The sequence below is a fragment of the Heptranchias perlo genome, chromosome 12 (assembly GCF_035084215.1).
Source record: "Heptranchias perlo isolate sHepPer1 chromosome 12, sHepPer1.hap1, whole genome shotgun sequence".
NCBI classification, from domain to species: Eukaryota; Metazoa; Chordata; class Chondrichthyes; order Hexanchiformes; family Hexanchidae; genus Heptranchias; species Heptranchias perlo.
The window spans coordinates 68,366,012-68,380,355 of record NC_090336.1 but is presented as its reverse complement, the minus strand read 5'-3'; the positions used below and the strand labels follow the sequence as shown (position 1 = coordinate 68,380,355).

Sequence of the window (14,344 nt, the reverse complement as noted above, 5' to 3'; positions counted from 1 at the left end):
GACAGTTTAACCAGCCTTTAACACGTCTTGTGTTTTTATTTCCCATTTCCAGCCAGCCAGCCCAGCCAGCCCAGCCAGCCGAGCCAGCATCTGCAGTATTTTCTTTTGATTGGTCTTGCCTGCTGTGGAATGAACGTTTAAACACGAGCTGCTGATTGTCAGCACCTCACCTCTTTCTCAATTGGCCGTTGCAATCTCACTCACTCGCTGTGAGACACGTCACGTCACGTCACTAGTTTTCTTTAAAGCGGTTTCCTTCCACGGCAGTGAGTTAGTGACTGAGACTGACTGACGGAGGTCCGTTGAGACACCACCTTCTCCCATCTGATCGGTGGCCGACTGGCAAATTTACCAATCTGTCAAGCAATCCTAGCAAGAAAGGAAAAAACGGCAACTTCTTTAAACTGATCCACTGTTGCAATTAGAAACGGTGGCAAAAATGTGGCCAGAGTGGGAGAGAACGGCAGTGCTTCTAGACTGCTTTAGACACAGTCAGCCAGAGACCAAAGAGGGAGGGAAAACAGGAGCGGAGATCAATTCGCATCGAGCGCGTTATCGCTTCTCGGCCTTTTGGCTAAGATCAAGTGGTCAAGTGGGGGAAGGCAACCGTTTGGAGCCTTCCTGCCATTGTATGCCGGGGGGATGCAGTCAGGGAGAAATCCCCTCGGGCAGAGTGTAGAGCTTTGGCTTGTAGAGCTTTGGCTTGATGTAATGTCACTGCAAGGAATCTGGAATGAATCTGTAAGGCAATAAGGCACCCCAGAGTGTCAGAAAAAAAAAAAAAGTTTCTGTTCTTATCAGTTTAATATCTGATATGTCCCCAATCTGGGGACCAAATATTAAATTGATTTTTGGAACAGGGAGATGGAACAAGAGCTTGCTCCGTCCACTCCACGCATCGACCCAGTATTACAGTGTCTCTGGCAACGGTGCACCTCCCTGTGGGGAGATATTCAAAATGCTGAACGGATTTTTGGAGCCTGTATTATTACTCAGAATGCTGAGATATTGCAACTGTGGTTTTTTTGTTTACTCCTGGGATGGATGAGTGCCACTCCCTTTCTTCCTTTTCCCTCTTGCAGTTTTACCTTGGAGGGAAAGACGTCAGTCTCAGGTCACTTTTCAGGAAGCTGCAAGCCTGTGTATTGGGACGTGCCACCTTCCACAGACTTGGTCTCCTGACCTGAAACATTTAACTCCAGTTGTTGTGGGAAAAATTACTGCAGTTTTAAACTGGCAGTTCCAGAATTAATTGTTTCCAAGTCAGACATTTCCCGAAACAGAGAGCGCGAGAGAGACACAATGTTAACGTTTAAACTGCCACAAGCGAGAGGCGAAATAACTTCACGTTGCTGACTTTAAAAATGCGAGCAGACAGTGCGTGTGTGTTTGGAGGGAGTGCACTGTGAATGGCCACATTGGAAGCTGTGAGATCAAACTGTGCTGCTAACTGAGTGTTAAGGTGAGTAAAAGGCACTGGTTTGGGTGGAGCATTGCGCTCAGGATGGGAGATTTTCTTGAACGGTGCCAATTAATCTGCACCAGAAAATCATCCCCTGACCGGGATTCGAACCCGGGTCTCAACGAGTTTTAAATGTTGCGTCCTAACCACTGGACCACCAGGGGAGTTGCCCTCAATCCCCTGCAAACATATACAGAAGGCTGAACACATGGCTCCCTACAGTAGCAGCAGTGTCACCAGCAGAGGGCTTGACTTGCCATTTCCACTTTGACACTCAGTCTTTTCACACTCAGTCAAATGGCAAACGTCTATTCAGGAGGTTATCGCTTCTCGGCTTCGGGACCGAATATTAAATTGAATTTTGCAACAGGGAGATGGAATAGGGGCTTGGCTCCGTCCACTCCACGCATCGACCCAGTATTGCAGTGTCTCTGGCAACGGTGCACCTCCCTGTGGGGAGATATTCAAAAGGAAAAACAGCTCTTTCCCAGCGTCTCTGTCCGTGTGTACGTATTATGACTGAGAATAAAGCTGATATATTGCACTTACTTTCTCAGCTCAGTGCTATTCTTTTCTTCTCCTGGGCTGAGTGCCGCTCGTTCGCTCGTTCGTTCGCTCGCTCGCTCGCACGCAGGCAGCGATTATAATTCAAACTGCAAAATAACTTAACTTTAAACAAGCAGGGTCTGAGTACAAATGAAAACTGCGCTCCTGGACTGGACGGACTGTCTGTTTGTCTCGGTGAGGAAAAGGCAGTGGTGGTGAGGGTGGAGCATTGCGCTCAGGAGGGGAGACTTTCTTTGAGTGGTGCCAATTAATCTGCACCAGAAAATCATCCCCCCGACCGGGATTGGAACCCGGGTCTCAACGATTTAAAAGGTTGCGTCCTCGACCACTGGGCCACCTGGGAACCGCCTGAGGAACCTGTCCAAGAGGCTGAGGACACGCACGCCTGCTCCACGAGCAGCAGCGACCAGCAGGGGGCCGACCGGCTGATCCTTCCCTTTCACAGGCAGGCTTCTGGCCCTCGATAAAACGACAAAGGTGTTCAGAAGGAAGGCCTGGGGGGAGGGAGGGAGGGACGGCCATTGGAAATCAGCACAAAGCAGGTCCCCTGGAATCTCACACCTCCGACCCAGGAAACAGGTCTCCTGGTCAAAGCAGTCCAGCCATTAACGTGACAATGGACAGGGCCCCGGCAGCTTGAGACACATCTTTCTTTCGATATGCAAGTTCTTTTTAAAAAGGTTTCCTTCCACAGCAGCTCTGAGTGAGAGACTGACTGACATACGTACACACACACACACACACACACACACACACACACAACACCGTCACCCATCCGATTGGTGGACCGCGGGGTCGACAATCTAACTTTTCGTTTCGATGCAGGGGAGAGCGCGAACGCAGTCCCCCACTACCACAAATTTTGCAGTCGAGTATCCCGCATTTGGGGACATCGCAGGCGTCAGCGCACACCCCAAGTGCAATGGGCTAGCCTCATCCTGGGAGATCCGCCTTCGGGATCACAGATTCTCCCCTGCCAGGTAAGTATGCCTTGGGTCGCCACACACTGCCACTAGACAGCATTCGCTACCTTTTACGATTGCAAGGGCAGGTTTTAAGAATCAAAACGTCCCTTCGCTCGCAACGTGCTGATGCTCTGAGAGATTAATTCCGCTCAAATATCGTACCGTATATCCGATGATACACTCTGGGAGAAAATACTGCAGCGATGCGGTGCCGGCGATGGTTGTTTGCATGTCGCCCTTCAAGGGAAATGTCCCGCCTCCAGTTGTTGCTGTAGCAATATATACACGCGCGTTGTCGTGGTAATATAGAACTGCAAGTTGCCGTTGTCGTGGTCGTTTCGAATCAGCACAAAGCAGGTGCACTCCCTGGAATGTCACACCTGCGTCCCAGAAAACAGGTCTCCTGGTCAAAGCAGTCCCGCCCCGCCCTGGGATTAACGTGACAATGGACAGGGCCCAGTCAGGGAGCAGCTTGAGAGACACCTTTCAATAGGCACTTCTGAAACATTAACGCCTTGTTTCTTTCGACAGTTTAACCAGCCTTTAACACGTCTTGTGTTTTTATTTCCCATTTCCAGCCAGCCAGCCCAGCCAGCCCAGCCAGCATCTGCAGTATTTTCTTTTGATTGGTCTTGCCTGCTGTGGAATGAACGTTTAAACACGAGCTGCTGATTGTCAGCACCTCACCTCTTTCTCAATTGGCCGTTGCAATCTCACTCACTCGCTGTGAGACACGTCACGTCACGTCACTAGTTTTCTTTAAAGCGGTTTCCTTCCACGGCAGTGAGTTAGTGACTGAGACTGACTGACGGAGGTCCGTTGAGACGCCACCTTCTCCCATCTGATCGGTGGCCGACTGGCAAATTTACCAATCTGTCAAGCAATCCTAGCAAGAAAGGAAAAAACGGCAACTTCTTTAAACTGATCCACTGTTGCAATTAGAAACGGTGGCAAAAATGTGCCCAGAGTGGGAGAGAACGGCAGTGCTTCCAGACTGCTTTAGACACAGTCAGCCAGAGACCAAAGAGGGAGGGAAAACAGGAGCGGAGATCAATTCGCATCGAGCGCGTTATCGCTTCTCGGCCTTTTGGCGAAGATCAAGTGGTCAAGTGGGGGAAGGCAACCATTTGGAGCCTTCCTGCCATTGTATGCCGGGGGGATGCAGTCAGGGAGAAATCCCCTCGGGCAGAGTGTAGAGCTTTGGCTTGTAGAGCTTTGGCTTGATGTAATGTCACTGCAAGGAATCTGGAATGAATCTGTAAGGCAATAAGGCACCCCAGAGTGTCAGAAAAAAAAAAAAAAAGTTTCTGTTCTTATCAGTTTAATATCTGATATGTCCCCTATCTGGGGACCAAATATTAAATTGATTTTTGGAACAGGGAGATGGAACAAGAGCTTGCTCCGTCCACTCCACGCATCGACCCAGTATTACAGTGTCTCTGGCAACGGTGCACCTCCCTGTGGGGAGATATTCAAAATGCTGAACGGATTTTTGGAGCCTGTATTATTACTCAGAATGCTGAGATATTGCAACTGTGGTTTTCTTGTTTACTCCTGGGATGGATGAGTGCCATTCCCTTTCTTCCTTTTCCCTCTTGCAGTTTTACCTTGGAGGGAAAGACGTCAGTCTCAGGTCACTTTTCAGGAAGCTGCAAGCCTGTGTATTGGGACGTGCCACCTTCCACAGACTTGGTCTCCTGACCTGAAACATTTAACTCCAGTTGTTGTGTGAAAAATTACTGCAGTTTTAAACTGGCAGTTCCAGAATTAATTGTTTCCAAGTCAGACATTTCCCGAAACAGAGAGCGCGAGAGAGACACAATGTTAACGTTTAAACTGCCACAAGCGAGAGGCGAAATAACTTCACGTTGCTGACTTTAAAAATGCGAGCAGACAGTGCGTGTGTGTTTGGAGGGAGTGCACTGTGAATGGCCACATTGGAAGCTGTGAGATCAAACTGTGCTGCTAACTGAGTGTTAAGGTGAGTAAAAGGCACTGGTTTGGGTGGAGCATTGCGCTCAGGATGGGAGATTTTCTTGAACGGTGCCAATTAATCTGCACCAGAAAATCATCCCCTGACCAGGATTCGAACCCGGGTCTCAACGAGTTTTAAATGTTGCGTCCTAACCACTAGACCATCAGGGGAGTTGCCCTCAATCCCCTGCAAACATATACAGAAGGCTGAACACATGGCTCCCTACAGTAGCAGCAGTGTCACCAGCAGAGGGCTTGAGTTGCCATTTCCACTTTGACACTCAGTCTTTTCACACTCAGTCAAATGGCAAACGTCTATTCAGGAGGTTATCGCTTCTCGGCTTTGGGACCGAATATTAAATTGAATTTTGCAACAGGGAGATGGAATAGGGGCTTGGCTCCGTCCACTCCACGCATCGACCCAGTATTGCAGTGTCTCTGGCAACGGTGCACCTCCCTGTGGGGAGATATTCAAAAGGAAAAACAGCTCTTTCCCAGCGTCTCTGTCCGTGTGTACGTATTATGACTGAGAATAAAGCTGATATATTGCACTTACTTTCTCAGCTCAGTGGTATTCTTTTCTTCTCCTGGGCTGAGTGCCGCTCGTTCGCTCGCACGCAGGCAGCGATTATAATTCAAACTGCAAAATAACTTAACTTTAAACAAGCAGGGTCTGAGTACAAATGAAAACTGCGCTCCTGGACTGGACGGACTGTCTGTTTGTCTCGGTGAGGAAAAGGCAGTGGTGGTGAGGGTGGAGCATTGCGCTCAGGAGGGGAGACTTTCTTTGAGTGGTGCCAATTAATCTGCACCAGAAAATCATCCCCCCGACCGGGATTGGAACCCGGGTCTCAACGATTTAAAAGGTTGCGTCCTCGACCACTGGGCCACCTGGGAACCGCCTGAGGAACCTGTCCAAGAGGCTGAGGACACGCACGCCTGCTCCACGAGCAGCAGCGACCAGCAGGGGGCCGACCGGCTGATCCTTCCCTTTCACAGGCAGGCTTCTGGCCCTCGATAAAACGACAAAGGTGTTCAGAAGGAAGGCCTGGGGGGAGGGAGGGAGGGACGGCCATTGGAAATCAGCACAAAGCAGGTCCCCTGGAATCTCACACCTCCGACCCAGGAAACAGGTCTCCTGGTCAAAGCAGTCCAGCCATTAACGTGACAATGGACAGGGCCCCGGCAGCTTGAGACACATCTTTCTTTCGATATGCAAGTTCTTTTTAAAAAGGTTTCCTTCCACAGCAGCTCTGAGTGAGAGACTGACTGACATACGTACACACACACACACACACACACACACACACACAACACCGTCACCCATCCGATTGGTGGACCGCGGGGTCGACAATCTAACTTTTCGTTTCGATGCAGGGGAGAGCGCGAACGCAGTCCCCCACTACCACAAATTTTGCAGTCGAGTATCCCGCATTTGGGGACATCGCAGGCGTCAGCGCACACCCCAAGTGCAATGGGCTAGCCTCATCCTGGGAGATCCGCCTTCGGGATCACAGATTCTCCCCTGCCAGGTAAGTATGCCTTGGGTCGCCACACACTGCCACTAGACAGCATTCGCTACCTTTTACGATTGCAAGGGCAGGTTTTAAGAATCAAAACGTCCCTTCGCTCGCAACGTGCTGATGCTCTGAGAGATTAATTCCGCTCAAATATCGTACCGTATATCCGATGATACACTCTGGGAGAAAATACTGCAGCGATGCGGTGCCGGCGATGGTTGTTTGCATGTCGCCCTTCAAGGGAAATGTCCCGCCTCCAGTTGTTGCTGTAGCAATATATACACGCGCGTTGTCGTGGTAATATAGAACTGCAAGTTGCCGTTGTCGTGGTCGTTTCGAATCAGCACAAAGCAGGTGCACTCCCTGGAATGTCACACCTGCGTCCCAGAAAACAGGTCTCCTGGTCAAAGCAGTCCCGCCCCGCCCTGGGATTAACGTGACAATGGACAGGGCCCAGTCAGGGAGCAGCTTGAGAGACACCTTTCAATAGGCACTTCTGAAACATTAACGCCTTGTTTCTTTCGACAGTTTAACCAGCCTTTAACACGTCTTGTGTTTTTATTTCCCATTTCCAGCCAGCCAGCCCAGCCAGCCGAGCCAGCATCTGCAGTATTTTCTTTTGATTGGTCTTGCCTGCTGTGGAATGAACGTTTAAACACGAGCTGCTGATTGTCAGCACCTCACCTCTTTCTCAATTGGCCGTTGCAATCTCACTCACTCGCTGTGAGACACGTCACGTCACGTCACTAGTTTTCTTTAAAGCGGTTTCCTTCCACGGCAGTGAGTTAGTGACTGAGACTGACTGACGGAGGTCCGTTGAGACACCACCTTCTCCCATCTGATCGGTGGCCGACTGGCAAATTTACCAATCTGTCAAGCAATCCTAGCAAGAAAGGAAAAAACGGCAACTTCTTTAAACTGATCCACTGTTGCAATTAGAAACGGTGGCAAAAATGTGGCCAGAGTGGGAGAGAACGGCAGTGCTTCTAGACTGCTTTAGACACAGTCAGCCAGAGACCAAAGAGGGAGGGAAAACAGGAGCGGAGATCAATTCGCATCGAGCGCGTTATCGCTTCTCGGCCTTTTGGCTAAGATCAAGTGGTCAAGTGGGGGAAGGCAACCGTTTGGAGCCTTCCTGCCATTGTATGCCGGGGGGATGCAGTCAGGGAGAAATCCCCTCGGGCAGAGTGTAGAGCTTTGGCTTGTAGAGCTTTGGCTTGATGTAATGTCACTGCAAGGAATCTGGAATGAATCTGTAAGGCAATAAGGCACCCCAGAGTGTCAGAAAAAAAAAAAAAGTTTCTGTTCTTATCAGTTTAATATCTGATATGTCCCCAATCTGGGGACCAAATATTAAATTGATTTTTGGAACAGGGAGATGGAACAAGAGCTTGCTCCGTCCACTCCACGCATCGACCCAGTATTACAGTGTCTCTGGCAACGGTGCACCTCCCTGTGGGGAGATATTCAAAATGCTGAACGGATTTTTGGAGCCTGTATTATTACTCAGAATGCTGAGATATTGCAACTGTGGTTTTTTTGTTTACTCCTGGGATGGATGAGTGCCACTCCCTTTCTTCCTTTTCCCTCTTGCAGTTTTACCTTGGAGGGAAAGACGTCAGTCTCAGGTCACTTTTCAGGAAGCTGCAAGCCTGTGTATTGGGACGTGCCACCTTCCACAGACTTGGTCTCCTGACCTGAAACATTTAACTCCAGTTGTTGTGGGAAAAATTACTGCAGTTTTAAACTGGCAGTTCCAGAATTAATTGTTTCCAAGTCAGACATTTCCCGAAACAGAGAGCGCGAGAGAGACACAATGTTAACGTTTAAACTGCCACAAGCGAGAGGCGAAATAACTTCACGTTGCTGACTTTAAAAATGCGAGCAGACAGTGCGTGTGTGTTTGGAGGGAGTGCACTGTGAATGGCCACATTGGAAGCTGTGAGATCAAACTGTGCTGCTAACTGAGTGTTAAGGTGAGTAAAAGGCACTGGTTTGGGTGGAGCATTGCGCTCAGGATGGGAGATTTTCTTGAACGGTGCCAATTAATCTGCACCAGAAAATCATCCCCTGACCGGGATTCGAACCCGGGTCTCAACGAGTTTTAAATGTTGCGTCCTAACCACTGGACCACCAGGGGAGTTGCCCTCAATCCCCTGCAAACATATACAGAAGGCTGAACACATGGCTCCCTACAGTAGCAGCAGTGTCACCAGCAGAGGGCTTGACTTGCCATTTCCACTTTGACACTCAGTCTTTTCACACTCAGTCAAATGGCAAACGTCTATTCAGGAGGTTATCGCTTCTCGGCTTCGGGACCGAATATTAAATTGAATTTTGCAACAGGGAGATGGAATAGGGGCTTGGCTCCGTCCACTCCACGCATCGACCCAGTATTGCAGTGTCTCTGGCAACGGTGCACCTCCCTGTGGGGAGATATTCAAAAGGAAAAACAGCTCTTTCCCAGCGTCTCTGTCCGTGTGTACGTATTATGACTGAGAATAAAGCTGATATATTGCACTTACTTTCTCAGCTCAGTGCTATTCTTTTCTTCTCCTGGGCTGAGTGCCGCTCGTTCGCTCGTTCGTTCGCTCGCTCGCTCGCACGCAGGCAGCGATTATAATTCAAACTGCAAAATAACTTAACTTTAAACAAGCAGGGTCTGAGTACAAATGAAAACTGCGCTCCTGGACTGGACGGACTGTCTGTTTGTCTCGGTGAGGAAAAGGCAGTGGTGGTGAGGGTGGAGCATTGCGCTCAGGAGGGGAGACTTTCTTTGAGTGGTGCCAATTAATCTGCACCAGAAAATCATCCCCCCGACCGGGATTGGAACCCGGGTCTCAACGATTTAAAAGGTTGCGTCCTCGACCACTGGGCCACCTGGGAACCGCCTGAGGAACCTGTCCAAGAGGCTGAGGACACGCACGCCTGCTCCACGAGCAGCAGCGACCAGCAGGGGGCCGACCGGCTGATCCTTCCCTTTCACAGGCAGGCTTCTGGCCCTCGATAAAACGACAAAGGTGTTCAGAAGGAAGGCCTGGGGGGAGGGAGGGAGGGACGGCCATTGGAAATCAGCACAAAGCAGGTCCCCTGGAATCTCACACCTCCGACCCAGGAAACAGGTCTCCTGGTCAAAGCAGTCCAGCCATTAACGTGACAATGGACAGGGCCCCGGCAGCTTGAGACACATCTTTCTTTCGATATGCAAGTTCTTTTTAAAAAGGTTTCCTTCCACAGCAGCTCTGAGTGAGAGACTGACTGACATACGTACACACACACACACACACACACACACACACACACAACACCGTCACCCATCCGATTGGTGGACCGCGGGGTCGACAATCTAACTTTTCGTTTCGATGCAGGGGAGAGCGCGAACGCAGTCCCCCACTACCACAAATTTTGCAGTCGAGTATCCCGCATTTGGGGACATCGCAGGCGTCAGCGCACACCCCAAGTGCAATGGGCTAGCCTCATCCTGGGAGATCCGCCTTCGGGATCACAGATTCTCCCCTGCCAGGTAAGTATGCCTTGGGTCGCCACACACTGCCACTAGACAGCATTCGCTACCTTTTACGATTGCAAGGGCAGGTTTTAAGAATCAAAACGTCCCTTCGCTCGCAACGTGCTGATGCTCTGAGAGATTAATTCCGCTCAAATATCGTACCGTATATCCGATGATACACTCTGGGAGAAAATACTGCAGCGATGCGGTGCCGGCGATGGTTGTTTGCATGTCGCCCTTCAAGGGAAATGTCCCGCCTCCAGTTGTTGCTGTAGCAATATATACACGCGCGTTGTCGTGGTAATATAGAACTGCAAGTTGCCGTTGTCGTGGTCGTTTCGAATCAGCACAAAGCAGGTGCACTCCCTGGAATGTCACACCTGCGTCCCAGAAAACAGGTCTCCTGGTCAAAGCAGTCCCGCCCCGCCCTGGGATTAACGTGACAATGGACAGGGCCCAGTCAGGGAGCAGCTTGAGAGACACCTTTCAATAGGCACTTCTGAAACATTAACGCCTTGTTTCTTTCGACAGTTTAACCAGCCTTTAACACGTCTTGTGTTTTTATTTCCCATTTCCAGCCAGCCAGCCCAGCCAGCCCAGCCAGCATCTGCAGTATTTTCTTTTGATTGGTCTTGCCTGCTGTGGAATGAACGTTTAAACACGAGCTGCTGATTGTCAGCACCTCACCTCTTTCTCAATTGGCCGTTGCAATCTCACTCACTCGCTGTGAGACACGTCACGTCACGTCACTAGTTTTCTTTAAAGCGGTTTCCTTCCACGGCAGTGAGTTAGTGACTGAGACTGACTGACGGAGGTCCGTTGAGACGCCACCTTCTCCCATCTGATCGGTGGCCGACTGGCAAATTTACCAATCTGTCAAGCAATCCTAGCAAGAAAGGAAAAAACGGCAACTTCTTTAAACTGATCCACTGTTGCAATTAGAAACGGTGGCAAAAATGTGCCCAGAGTGGGAGAGAACGGCAGTGCTTCCAGACTGCTTTAGACACAGTCAGCCAGAGACCAAAGAGGGAGGGAAAACAGGAGCGGAGATCAATTCGCATCGAGCGCGTTATCGCTTCTCGGCCTTTTGGCGAAGATCAAGTGGTCAAGTGGGGGAAGGCAACCATTTGGAGCCTTCCTGCCATTGTATGCCGGGGGGATGCAGTCAGGGAGAAATCCCCTCGGGCAGAGTGTAGAGCTTTGGCTTGTAGAGCTTTGGCTTGATGTAATGTCACTGCAAGGAATCTGGAATGAATCTGTAAGGCAATAAGGCACCCCAGAGTGTCAGAAAAAAAAAAAAAAAGTTTCTGTTCTTATCAGTTTAATATCTGATATGTCCCCTATCTGGGGACCAAATATTAAATTGATTTTTGGAACAGGGAGATGGAACAAGAGCTTGCTCCGTCCACTCCACGCATCGACCCAGTATTACAGTGTCTCTGGCAACGGTGCACCTCCCTGTGGGGAGATATTCAAAATGCTGAACGGATTTTTGGAGCCTGTATTATTACTCAGAATGCTGAGATATTGCAACTGTGGTTTTCTTGTTTACTCCTGGGATGGATGAGTGCCATTCCCTTTCTTCCTTTTCCCTCTTGCAGTTTTACCTTGGAGGGAAAGACGTCAGTCTCAGGTCACTTTTCAGGAAGCTGCAAGCCTGTGTATTGGGACGTGCCACCTTCCACAGACTTGGTCTCCTGACCTGAAACATTTAACTCCAGTTGTTGTGTGAAAAATTACTGCAGTTTTAAACTGGCAGTTCCAGAATTAATTGTTTCCAAGTCAGACATTTCCCGAAACAGAGAGCGCGAGAGAGACACAATGTTAACGTTTAAACTGCCACAAGCGAGAGGCGAAATAACTTCACGTTGCTGACTTTAAAAATGCGAGCAGACAGTGCGTGTGTGTTTGGAGGGAGTGCACTGTGAATGGCCACATTGGAAGCTGTGAGATCAAACTGTGCTGCTAACTGAGTGTTAAGGTGAGTAAAAGGCACTGGTTTGGGTGGAGCATTGCGCTCAGGATGGGAGATTTTCTTGAACGGTGCCAATTAATCTGCACCAGAAAATCATCCCCTGACCAGGATTCGAACCCGGGTCTCAACGAGTTTTAAATGTTGCGTCCTAACCACTAGACCATCAGGGGAGTTGCCCTCAATCCCCTGCAAACATATACAGAAGGCTGAACACATGGCTCCCTACAGTAGCAGCAGTGTCACCAGCAGAGGGCTTGAGTTGCCATTTCCACTTTGACACTCAGTCTTTTCACACTCAGTCAAATGGCAAACGTCTATTCAGGAGGTTATCGCTTCTCGGCTTTGGGACCGAATATTAAATTGAATTTTGCAACAGGGAGATGGAATAGGGGCTTGGCTCCGTCCACTCCACGCATCGACCCAGTATTGCAGTGTCTCTGGCAACGGTGCACCTCCCTGTGGGGAGATATTCAAAAGGAAAAACAGCTCTTTCCCAGCGTCTCTGTCCGTGTGTACGTATTATGACTGAGAATAAAGCTGATATATTGCACTTACTTTCTCAGCTCAGTGGTATTCTTTTCTTCTCCTGGGCTGAGTGCCGCTCGTTCGCTCGCACGCAGGCAGCGATTATAATTCAAACTGCAAAATAACTTAACTTTAAACAAGCAGGGTCTGAGTACAAATGAAAACTGCGCTCCTGGACTGGACGGACTGTCTGTTTGTCTCGGTGAGGAAAAGGCAGTGGTGGTGAGGGTGGAGCATTGCGCTCAGGAGGGGAGACTTTCTTTGAGTGGTGCCAATTAATCTGCACCAGAAAATCATCCCCCCGACCGGGATTGGAACCCGGGTCTCAACGATTTAAAAGGTTGCGTCCTCGACCACTGGGCCACCTGGGAACCGCCTGAGGAACCTGTCCAAGAGGCTGAGGACACGCACGCCTGCTCCACGAGCAGCAGCGACCAGCAGGGGGCCGACCGGCTGATCCTTCCCTTTCACAGGCAGGCTTCTGGCCCTCGATAAAACGACAAAGGTGTTCAGAAGGAAGGCCTGGGGGGAGGGAGGGAGGGACGGCCATTGGAAATCAGCACAAAGCAGGTCCCCTGGAATCTCACACCTCCGACCCAGGAAACAGGTCTCCTGGTCAAAGCAGTCCAGCCATTAACGTGACAATGGACAGGGCCCCGGCAGCTTGAGACACATCTTTCTTTCGATATGCAAGTTCTTTTTAAAAAGGTTTCCTTCCACAGCAGCTCTGAGTGAGAGACTGACTGACATACGTACACACACACACACACACACACACACACACACAACACCGTCACCCATCCGATTGGTGGACCGCGGGGTCGACAATCTAACTTTTCGTTTCGATGCAGGGGAGAGCGCGAACGCAGTCCCCCACTACCACAAATTTTGCAGTCGAGTATCCCGCATTTGGGGACATCGCAGGCGTCAGCGCACACCCCAAGTGCAATGGGCTAGCCTCATCCTGGGAGATCCGCCTTCGGGATCACAGATTCTCCCCTGCCAGGTAAGTATGCCTTGGGTCGCCACACACTGCCACTAGACAGCATTCGCTACCTTTTACGATTGCAAGGGCAGGTTTTAAGAATCAAAACGTCCCTTCGCTCGCAACGTGCTGATGCTCTGAGAGATTAATTCCGCTCAAATATCGTACCGTATATCCGATGATACACTCTGGGAGAAAATACTGCAGCGATGCGGTGCCGGCGATGGTTGTTTGCATGTCGCCCTTCAAGGGAAATGTCCCGCCTCCAGTTGTTGCTGTAGCAATATATACACGCGCGTTGTCGTGGTAATATAGAACTGCAAGTTGCCGTTGTCGTGGTCGTTTCGAATCAGCACAAAGCAGGTGCACTCCCTGGAATGTCACACCTGCGTCCCAGAAAACAGGTCTCCTGGTCAAAGCAGTCCCGCCCCGCCCTGGGATTAACGTGACAATGGACAGGGCCCAGTCAGGGAGCAGCTTGAGAGACACCTTTCAATAGGCACTTCTGAAACATTAACGCCTTGTTTCTTTCGACAGTTTAACCAGCCTTTAACACGTCTTGTGTTTTTATTTCCCATTTCCAGCCAGCCAGCCCAGCCAGCCCAGCCAGCATCTGCAGTATTTTCTTTTGATTGGTCTTGCCTGCTGTGGAATGAACGTTTAAACACGAGCTGCTGATTGTCAGCACCTCACCTCTTTCTCAATTGGCCGTTGCAATCTCACTCACTCGCTGTGAGACACGTCACGTCACGTCACTAGTTTTCTTTAAAGCGGTTTCCTTCCACGGCAGTGAGTTAGTGACTGAGACTGACTGACGGAGGTCCGTTGAGACGCCACCTTCTCCCATCTGATCGGTGGCCGAC

At 50.0% G+C, this 14,344-nt stretch overlaps 4 non-coding genes and 8 pseudogenes across 4 annotated transcripts; 8 read left to right on the top strand and 4 right to left on the bottom strand.

The window, feature by feature from the left end:
• The first annotated feature begins 737 nt into the window (after nt 1-737).
• Nucleotides 738-940, top strand: LOC137328665 (U2 spliceosomal RNA; annotated as a pseudogene).
• Nucleotides 941-1,784: 844 nt separating this feature from the next.
• On the top strand, nt 1,785-1,913 carry LOC137330472 (U2 spliceosomal RNA; annotated as a pseudogene).
• A 938-nt stretch (nt 1,914-2,851) lies between these two features.
• Nucleotides 2,852-3,017, bottom strand: LOC137328422 (U1 spliceosomal RNA). The gene has a single exon (XR_010964787.1). It is a non-coding gene; the product is annotated as a U1 spliceosomal RNA (small nuclear RNA).
• A 1,231-nt stretch (nt 3,018-4,248) lies between these two features.
• Nucleotides 4,249-4,453, top strand: LOC137328837 (U2 spliceosomal RNA; annotated as a pseudogene).
• Nucleotides 4,454-5,297: 844 nt separating this feature from the next.
• LOC137330416 (U2 spliceosomal RNA) lies at nt 5,298-5,426 on the top strand (annotated as a pseudogene).
• Nucleotides 5,427-6,342: 916 nt separating this feature from the next.
• LOC137328410 (U1 spliceosomal RNA) lies at nt 6,343-6,508 on the bottom strand. The gene has a single exon (XR_010964786.1). It is a non-coding gene; the product is annotated as a U1 spliceosomal RNA (small nuclear RNA).
• A 1,231-nt stretch (nt 6,509-7,739) lies between these two features.
• Nucleotides 7,740-7,942, top strand: LOC137328664 (U2 spliceosomal RNA; annotated as a pseudogene).
• Nucleotides 7,943-8,786: 844 nt separating this feature from the next.
• Nucleotides 8,787-8,915, top strand: LOC137330470 (U2 spliceosomal RNA; annotated as a pseudogene).
• Nucleotides 8,916-9,853: 938 nt separating this feature from the next.
• Nucleotides 9,854-10,019, bottom strand: LOC137328398 (U1 spliceosomal RNA). The gene has a single exon (XR_010964785.1). It is a non-coding gene; the product is annotated as a U1 spliceosomal RNA (small nuclear RNA).
• Nucleotides 10,020-11,250: 1,231 nt separating this feature from the next.
• Nucleotides 11,251-11,455, top strand: LOC137328835 (U2 spliceosomal RNA; annotated as a pseudogene).
• An 844-nt stretch (nt 11,456-12,299) lies between these two features.
• LOC137330415 (U2 spliceosomal RNA) lies at nt 12,300-12,428 on the top strand (annotated as a pseudogene).
• A 916-nt stretch (nt 12,429-13,344) lies between these two features.
• LOC137328387 (U1 spliceosomal RNA) lies at nt 13,345-13,510 on the bottom strand. Its single transcript, XR_010964784.1, has one exon. It is a non-coding gene; the product is annotated as a U1 spliceosomal RNA (small nuclear RNA).
• Nucleotides 13,511-14,344: the final 834 nt, after the last annotated feature.